At 36.1% G+C, this 9,601-nt stretch overlaps 1 protein-coding gene and 1 long non-coding RNA gene across 5 annotated transcripts in view; one reads left to right on the plus strand and one right to left on the minus strand.

Moving 5' to 3' along the window:
- Positions 1–6,502, minus strand: part of LOC148970486 (uncharacterized) — a 76,481-nt gene extending 69,979 nt beyond the window's left edge. The window contains exon 1 of the long non-coding RNA XR_016148335.1: positions 6,392–6,502. This is a non-coding gene — a long non-coding RNA (uncharacterized LOC148970486). The remainder of the gene's footprint in view (positions 1–6,391) is intronic.
- slc29a1b (solute carrier family 29 member 1b) overlaps positions 1,682–9,601 on the plus strand; it is a 17,863-nt gene continuing 9,943 nt past the window's right edge. The window contains exon 1 of one of the 4 annotated variants that reach the window (XM_039673426.2): positions 1,682–1,770. The gene's annotated coding sequence lies outside the window, so the exon portion shown is untranslated. The other 3 variants (XM_039673427.2, XM_039673425.2, XM_039673424.2) reach the window with 3 other exon arrangements.

Raw genomic sequence — 9,601 nt, forward strand, 5'->3', positions numbered from 1 at the left:
CCTGTGTTGACAGAATACCAAATGTGCCAGTTAATGTATTCAAGCAGCACATTCATTTATAATTTTGAATAAACTCCAAAGCACAATGACTAAGTGTGTATTTTTTATTTTAATTGTTTGTCAGTTCACACAACTGTCTGTCACCATGCCTTGATGAGTATTGATTATTAATAATGTTATTATAATACTCCCAATCAACTACTGCAGAGGGTAAAGGTACTGTTATTTCACCTTTTTTAATTTCGTTGAGGTTGTGTTCCCACATCGTTAGCTAGTTTGGATCGCTATAACTTGAATGACTGTCAACTGTTGAATGAACGAGTGTCAAGCATGTCAAATCGTGCTTTGTTTACTTCCAACCGGAAGTCGCGCCCACTTTTGACGCAAGGCCTCATGGGGCGTAGGAAACTTGTGGATAAACGCATTTCTACGATGATGCGATGCCCGACGACAACGGAGGCAGCCTGTGGTGTGGGAACGACAGCGCTCCATCAGTTCTTGGAGATCGTGGTTCAGAGACACTTCACGGAAAACCTTTGGTTGAAGCATTTTTTTGGCTTTGTCCACTTACATCCGCCATGTGTGCGCGAAATGAAATCGTCTTCTTCTATGTTTTGGGGCGTTTTGCAACCATAAAAGGGCATAAAACTTAATCGCAATTCATTATTTATTCGGCAAATAACGTTTCCATCAGCTTTTAGCCGTATATCGATCAAGATAAAATCCGATGAGACCGAACGCATTTCATTTGAGTCGATTTTCATGAAATTTAATCGAATTTTTCTTGTTTCAATAAGGTATTTTTCATTCGATATCACTTCATTCGGATAAAACCGTGTCGATGGAAACATGGCTTATGACTTTGTTTACCACCGAAACGACTTTGAAGCTGTAGATCTTGCATAGAGTGCCTTTAAAGGGACATTGTGTAGGAATTGCTGCCATCTAGCGGTAGAAATGCATTAGATATCATAAACTTTTAACTATAAATGTTCATCTGTCCACAACCAAGACTGTAATATTGATTTACCTGTCGAGAAGAAAGCAGGACTTTTGAACTCTTTTGAACTCTTTCTCTTGCATTATCTCTATCCTATACAATCTATCCAATAAGCGGGATAATGTACATCCAACCGGTTGCTATCCAGTGTTGCCAGACGTACGATAATTATCGTATTTGAACGATAATTTTGACCTCTGTACGATCAATGTACGATCAATAATGAAAAAAAATCCCATAATCCCATAATTTTGTGAAAGGTCATCGTAATCACAGTGCTTCTATACCTATTGATCTAGCTGTCGTGACTGTGAGGAGAAAGTGAAGGTGAGAGAGAGCAACACTATTGTTATCTCAGAATAAACCCCTTCAGGCTGATGGACGATCCTCATACCCTGCGGGATTTATCCTGAGATAACAACCAGCTGGATGTCCATTATTTCGTATTTACACGCACATCAGCCACTTCCCTCAGTCAGCGTCTCTGAATCCAGTTTTCAAGGCCAGATGCCATTAAAATCACAGCAGGTGATGCTTTGGTCAGTGTGTGCATCTTAAGATGAGTGGACGAAAAGCAGGACACGCTCTCGGCTCACACTGACCTTTGACCCCGCACTGATTGGGCTACTTTAACACACACACACTGATGATTGTGGTCAGCTCTCACTCATTGAGAGCATTCCTGCAGATAAGAGGAGAGCTGATGGTCTTTGAACTTCTGCTGTGCAGAACAGAGTTCAAACACACACACACACACACAGCTGGCGCAGGTAGGGCTGCTTTCAGTTTATACTCCGTATGTTACTGTGCATTTGACGTTTTGAGGCTGAGAACTGAATATTCAGGGCATTGTTGGTAGGTTGATGAGCAATACCAATAATTTCTCGTCAGGGAAATATAACAATCGCCGTCTCTTTTTTTCTTTCTTTACATAAAACACACTGATGCCAAATAGTTACATTTCTCACTGTTGACTGAGACTAGACCGACCTAGAATACTGAATTATATCAAATGTTAAATGACATCTGAATTCATGTAATGGTAATTCTTCTTATTATAATCCTCATTAATTGCTTTGATTACTTAATTTTGTGTGACTAAAATGCTGCATGTTTGTTATGCAAGAAAGCGTTTAGAAGAAAAGGATGAATTATGGGTTTATAATATTGGTTTTATTATGACATTGCACAACAGAACTGACAGAATGAAAAGGCTTAATTAATTTGGCTTAAATGATTAATCAAACCGACTGTTAATCACAGGCTTTATGGGCGGTTAATGATTCTCGAAACTATCGTTTGAGCAGCAGCATTGCATCAGAGGAAGAATCTCAGTCATTTATTTATTTACTGAAAGTGAAATCCTGGCTTTCCTCATTGTGAGGTGATTTTAATGAGTTAATGTAGATGTTTGAGGCTGATTAAAACATCTGATGTTAAATAAAGATTTGACTGTAGTTAATGTAATCACACAGGCGGATAATATTTGGTTTATTTGAGAGAGAAGCGAGCGGCGTGAAAGAACCCGCACAAAACATTGCGTAATAGTGAAGTGCACGTCAGGGACAGCGCGAACGTCAGGCTGGGAAACGTCCCTGAGGTTGTGTATTTAAAAGATTAACACAAATCAACACAAACAGCTCTGAAAAATAGTTCAGTAAAGGTAAGAGAATACTTTCTGACTGATTGTGTTTTGGAAAAGGAGGATTTACTGTCGTTTTACAATCTAGTTTCCGTATTGGTTGTGTGTCATTGCAGATATATCTAATAATGCAAAACCTGCAAAATGACATTTTACGCATTGCACATCATATTTAACCCTGAAATCAAAAGAAGAATCTGATAGCATTATGAAGCTGTGTTGAGTATTGTGAAAAGCTCATTTTTTCAAATTAATTATATTTTTTTATTAAAATTTTCTAAGACATTTAGAATAGTTAAATTACTTCGACACATTTTAACTTTTTTTTCCACACAAAAATCTTTAACGGCATGAAAATAATGTCAAAATGCAAAACATTAAATAACCATAAAAGGCTTTATTTTTAAATAATTTTTCTTTTGAATGTGGGGTCAAATATGACCTGGATATATGTCATGATCTGCTTGGAAACGTGTTTCTGACAGAAGTAATGATTAAAAAAGGTATTTTCCTTGTTATCTCACAATTCTGACTTTATTTCTCCCAATTACGAGTTTATAACTCAATATTCTGAAGGGAAAAGGGTCAGAATTGTGATGAAAAAGTCACAATTACCTTTTTTCATCATTTTTAATTCTGTGCCAGAAACAAACTTCCATGAATTTCAAATCTGACGTGAGTAAAATACTATTTTTATTGTGTAAAAGGAAGCTGTTTATGTGGTGATCAAATAAATATGTAAACGAAATGTTATTTTATATCTGATTTGCCACCAAAACACACCATTATGGTTATATTGAAAGCCTTATTTGTCAATATAAGATTATTAAGGAGGAAGTCGTCCATCGACGGCTCTGTTGGAGTGTTTTCAGAGTTGTTTCGGGGATGTTTACACACCGTTCCTCTTGACAATGCCGTCCTAAAGATAAGCCGGTGACGATGCAGAAGAGACTGAGGAATCACTGACTATCTTACATTCACACGCTTCCTAAACTACACACACACACTATTAATAGACTTCAGCTCGGTTTTGATTGGTGTTTTGTTTCCCGGCTTCATTGTATTCCTGCAGAATGAGCGGGAATGAAGTGTGTCAGTTCTTACTCATGTTTCCCAGAGCTTTCTCCTATTTAGGGGAAATACAGTAATAGAGACATTACTGAGATCTCTTTCCTATGGGCCAGAACACTTCAGTTTGAGCCTATGCTGTGAAAAGTCGCATTTTACATTGAAAATACTGTATCGAGATATACGTGACTGTATATCTCGATACAGATATACGAGATGGAGTCAGATGAGAATATCAAGGCTGTTGGGTGGAGGATTTTAATGGTTGTGTATCCGGGTTATAAATAGTGAAAGGGACTAAGGACAGTCGTTTACTTGCATATCTTCATGGCTTTAAAAGTTTATTAGTGGTGCTTACTAAGACAAAGATTACTATTACTCACTCTTACTCACCAAACATCTAATTCTAACTTGTCCTGCTTAAATATTTAAACATTTTGCAGATTGTTCAAGGTAATGAGCTAATATATATATATATATATATATATATATATATACAGTCAGTCGTGGTCAAAAGTTTACATAATCCATGCGCAATCTGCAAAATGTTAATTATCACACAACATGTTATTTTTTATATAGTGCTCAAACATTCACTGATGCATTAAAGTAGTTCACTTTTAAAAACAATTTTTGCTGGTAATTTACTCACCTCCATGTCATCCAAGATGTCCATGTCTTTCTTTCTTCAGTCGAAAAGAAATGAAGGTTTTTGATGAAAACATTCCAGGATTTTCTCCATATAATGGACTTCAATGGGAACCAAACGGTTCAAATGAGTTTCAGTGCAGCTTCAAGGGGCTTTAAACGACACCAGACTATGAATAAGCTAGTAAGTAAATGAACAAATCTTTTTTCGAGTCATTTCGTTCGTTGAATGAACCACATGACTCGAAAAAAGATTCGTTCGTTTTGATGAACGAGTTCGAACAGGAGAGTCACGAACGCTCAGCACAGAACAGAGCAAGGCGAGCATTTGTACTTATAAAACTTCAACTTTGTTATTTATTTTTTAAATGACCACTTGTTTCGCTTGATTAGACCCTTATTCATCGTCTGAAATCGTTTAAAGCCCTTTGAAGCTGCACTGAAACTCTCATTTGGACCTTGAACCGTTTGGTTCCCATTGAAGTCCATTATATGGAGAAAAATCCTGAAATGTTTCCATCAAAAACCTTCATTTCTTTTCGACTGAAGAAAGAAAGACATGGACATCTTGGATGATATGGCGGCGAGTAAATTATCAGCCAAAGTGTTTTTAAAAGTGAACTACTCCTTTAAGAGCCGTAATTTGAAGATCAAGGTAAATTGTATTAATTTGTCTTCCGGGAAATATGCAAGTATCTTCTGAAGGGCAGAACTAAATGAAGGAAAAAAGAAACAAAAAAATCTTCATCCTGTTCAAAAGTTTTCACCCCCTCCGGCTCTAACTGCATCATGTTCAGAGGAACGTACACGACTAGCTTACAGCAAACAATTACTGAATCACACTGTTTAAGTGCTGAGCAAGCATCTCATTGGCTGCAGGTCAGCAGAGGCCAATCAGCATGAGCAATATGGAAATGATGTGATTGCTTGCAGATTGCATGTAAAGGACCATCATACACCATCTACAGATTCACGACTGAACATCCAGCACTACATGCAGATACACACACTTAATCTAATGCAGATCTTTACAAGAGCAGACTTTGCACACTTCTAGGAAAGAAACGACTCGTTTCATTAGATCGGTGATGTTCTTTCTCTTATTATATCTCAAAACAAGCTGATTATTAACAGTAGAGCTCAGAGATAATACACAAATAAGCACATATAAGATCTTTACACATGGTCCTGAATGCTAAATACAGTGTAGTGAGAATATTTGCAAAAAAAACTTCTCTGACAGGCAAAAAACAAACAAACATTGTTTTAATTAAATTGCATGACTAAACAACCTGAGAAGACAGATTATACTGAATATTTTTAAAGCGACACCCCTTCAAATAATGTTGAAAAACACGCCTCGTTTAGGGATAGGGCCAATTGCATTATGAGATATGATTATGCGTAATGCATCTTATCCTTACTCATTTTTTTATGATAATAAATGTCTATACATTATTACAAAATGACTATAATCAAAAGTATCAGAATACTCAGTGCTTTAAGACAGCTTCACAGTTATTTTTAACAGTATTAATATTGCAATGTTCTTCAATTGAATTAATAAATAATTATTGTAAAGCAGCTTTAAAAATACAATGTTGTCGCTTAGATCCAGATCCACTGAATTCAGTGTTGATTCAATTCCAATAACAGCGTTGATGTTGCAAAGTTTCTGGACTTAAAAACCCCATATATAGCCTAGTAGCGTCCAAAATGCATTTCTAGATTAATTTTTGCCACTAGAGGGCTGCAACCAAAATATGAATTCATCCTGTTGGAGATTCATACACAATTTCACAGCCATCAAACACTCATGAACATACATATTACAGTCTGAAGTGCACTATATTCATCACTGGTCGCTTGCAACTAATATTGCACGAGCTTTGCTAAAGTTAATTCCAGTCAAAGATCTCCTCAGGTGAAAGCAATCATGGACGCCACTGGTTTAGTTTAGCTCAATCTACACATGTAATTAACACACTCATGCGAAGAAGAGAAAATGCAGAAACAATTCTGAATATTGTTACCTTTGATGTCGTTGCATCATCGACCAAGAACTGATGAGTTTTCTTTGTTTTCTTTCATTGATTTGATTTGAGTGACGAGAAACAACGATAATCATGGCGATGACAGATGGCCTCATGGGATTTGTAGTCATAAATGTTAATATTTGATCTTTAACGCTGATTGGTCAATAGTGTTCTCGTCTAAAATACTGGCACCATAACAGCTGAATAAATGATTAAAAAAAAACGTAATTAATTTGTTTAGCCTATTAAAATCAATTTAATAATAACAACGAGTGGCCCAAATTAATGATGTAATAACTTACATGTTTATAATAATTAAGTAGCACATTATACTCGCGATTAATCGCATCCCGTATCCAAAATAAAAGTTTGTGTGTTACATAATGTGTTTGCAGTGTGTATAATTATTTTGTATATATAAATACACACACATGCATGTATAGAAATATTTGCATGTATGTATGTATATACATATATTTATAGATAATTTATATTAAATGTAAATATTAATTACACATTTTCCCTAAATGTATATATACATGCGTGTGTGAATTTTTATATACAAAATAATTATACACAGTACACACACATCACGTAAACAAAAACTTTTATTTTGGATGTTGGCCAGCCATATTTTATATTATTTCTTCCTAATATATGATATAGTTGTATTTAATGGATATTCCAGTATTTTCATATACTGTTTCACTGCAGGGTGAGGCGACGCCGCTCGCTCGCTGTAATTTACATGGATGGGTTTGCCAAGCTGTATTTCTGCTTGTCCGCTCTTATCTGCAAACACATTTCTGTTGGAAAATAATTCTTTGATTGGATTGTTTCCATCATACATAACTTATGCAATGTTCATTTCATCTGATGATATACAGCAGATCAAGTCATATCACACATTCCAGTGGCCTGTTGGAGAAGTCGTAGCCTGTGTGAAGGGATTTGTTTTGAAGCCTCTATCTGTGTGATGATGTTGGATGCCTGGTACGGCAGAAGCGATCGAGTTCATGTGTGTGTGTGTGTGTGTGAGTGGAACCAGAGCCTCAGGACACACACGTGGGCAGCGAAACCAACACGTTTCATTTTAGAAACCTCAGCTGACCTCTGACAGCATTACTCATGATCATGACCTGTGGAGAAAAGACTCACTTCCCATATCGACATTGGTCTCGTGATCAGCTCTGCCCACTTCAGCATTTCTCAGATCTTAAAGACCGACTCGTTCTTGAGGCCTTGTATATCCATGACTGACGGTTTTCGTATCCAGTGACATTCATTAGCGACCGTTTTACAACACAAACCCCAGTGGAGAAGCGGTGAGAGGTTGCATCTTACGTGTGTGTGTCACTAAAACTTCATGAAAACTGGCAGCGAGGGTTCAGAAGTGTGACGCCGGCTCTCGATAGTGGTGTAGGACTGTAAACTGCATGTGTCGAAACATTCAAGCAACTCCAGAAAGAATGCATGTTCACACGGTTAAAAAATAGATTTATTTCTCATTACATAATTCCATAAAATTATTTGTGAAATATTAAGAACCACATTTATTTGTAAATTAAATTATAAGCCTATCTATGTTTATTTAGATCAATTTCTGGCCCATCTAACACATAAATAACAGACACGCACACCTGTGGATCTTCCTCCTTTCTCTTGCTAATAGTGACACCTCAGTCATCGTAACAGATGTGACTGTTATTCCGTGTGTTCAACAACATAGAGTAACACAGTAACTACAAAATAATACCTGTCAATGTGTTTATTTGTTTGTTTTTTCAGTTAGACTAAATTAGGCTATGTATTTAGGATATTGTCACAATTACGTCCGTTTAGCTGCTGAAATCTGTCTGGAGGAGCAACACATGATGCAATCCATCGGCACATGCCACGTCACATTAAAACCATGTGCCACTAAGTACAGTGTGTGTGTGTGTGTGTGTGTGCCAATGGCTTCTGTGTGTAAGATATGCAGCTACTGGCCCAGTGGGGTCATTTAGATATTTTTATAAATAAATAAACAAATTATATATACAAATGATTTTAAAGGTCATTCTATCAACATTACATTACAAAGGTAACAAACAAACAAAACTGCATGCATTTTGCAGAAGAACATTGTTTTGGTTGTGCTTTAGCAGAGGTTGAAGATTTAGCAGCTCGATGTCAACCTTTCTCACTCGTTGTGACCAGTGTTACTCTAAAAAAGTAATTAATTACTAGTTACTGATTACCTCTTCAACAGTGTAATTAGATTACTGTACTAATTACTCTCTCTAAAACGTATTTAATTACTTTTAATTACTTTCAAAATCCCATATCAATCTCATCCAGCTGAATAATACAAGAATAGACATGAATCTGTTTTAATTCTTTTAAATAAATACTATAAAATTGCATGAATTATCCTTAAACTGACCAAGGTGGAGAAGGTTACATAATAAAAACATACTTTTTAGCATCAGACAATACATTTTGATGTTAAACCCACTATTGTTTTATGTCTGATCTCACACTTTTTTCATACATATTTCACAATAATTCATACGAATTTGTACGAGTGCGGTCGTAATATTTAGACACCTCATAAAATGCATACGAATCGCTGTGAGATCGGATTCAGTATTTACCTCAATTACATCAGAAGTAACTGTAATTAAATTACAGATAAATGAAGAGTAATCCCTTACTTTATATTTTCAAGGGAAAAGTAATTAAATTACAGTAACTAATTACTTAGTAATTAGTTACACCCAGTTAGATTGATGATGCACTGACTAATTTAATGTTTTTTGGGGTTTTTTTTTTTAAAGAGCTGTAACTTTAATATAAATATTAAATACAAAATAACAATTTACTTTTAATTTCTTCAGCGAATGCATACTGTCTGCTTCGTTGTTGAGAAATTTGAGTGGTTTCGTTGTTTTGCAGACGGGTTTCAGTTGTGTTTTCTGTGTCTGTATGTTGCTGGTGCAAACGCTTAGATAAGGCTCGTTATCAGTACTCAGACCCTGCAGCCCCTCATTACATATGCATGAGGAGGGCGGAGTCACACACAGCGCTAGTAAAGTGTCCTGCAGCTGTGCAGTGTGTGAAGAGACATTAGTGCAAGAGTGTACGAGCTGCATATACAAGGGTCAGTAAGTTTTTCACTTCACTTTTTTATTGCAATTAGCCTTGTTACAGTGATTGTGAAACTGT

The sequence above is a fragment of the Pimephales promelas genome, chromosome 21 (genome assembly GCF_988280905.1).
Source record: "Pimephales promelas chromosome 21, fPimPro1.hap1.1, whole genome shotgun sequence".
In the NCBI taxonomy this organism is placed as follows: domain Eukaryota; kingdom Metazoa; phylum Chordata; class Actinopteri; order Cypriniformes; family Leuciscidae; genus Pimephales; species Pimephales promelas.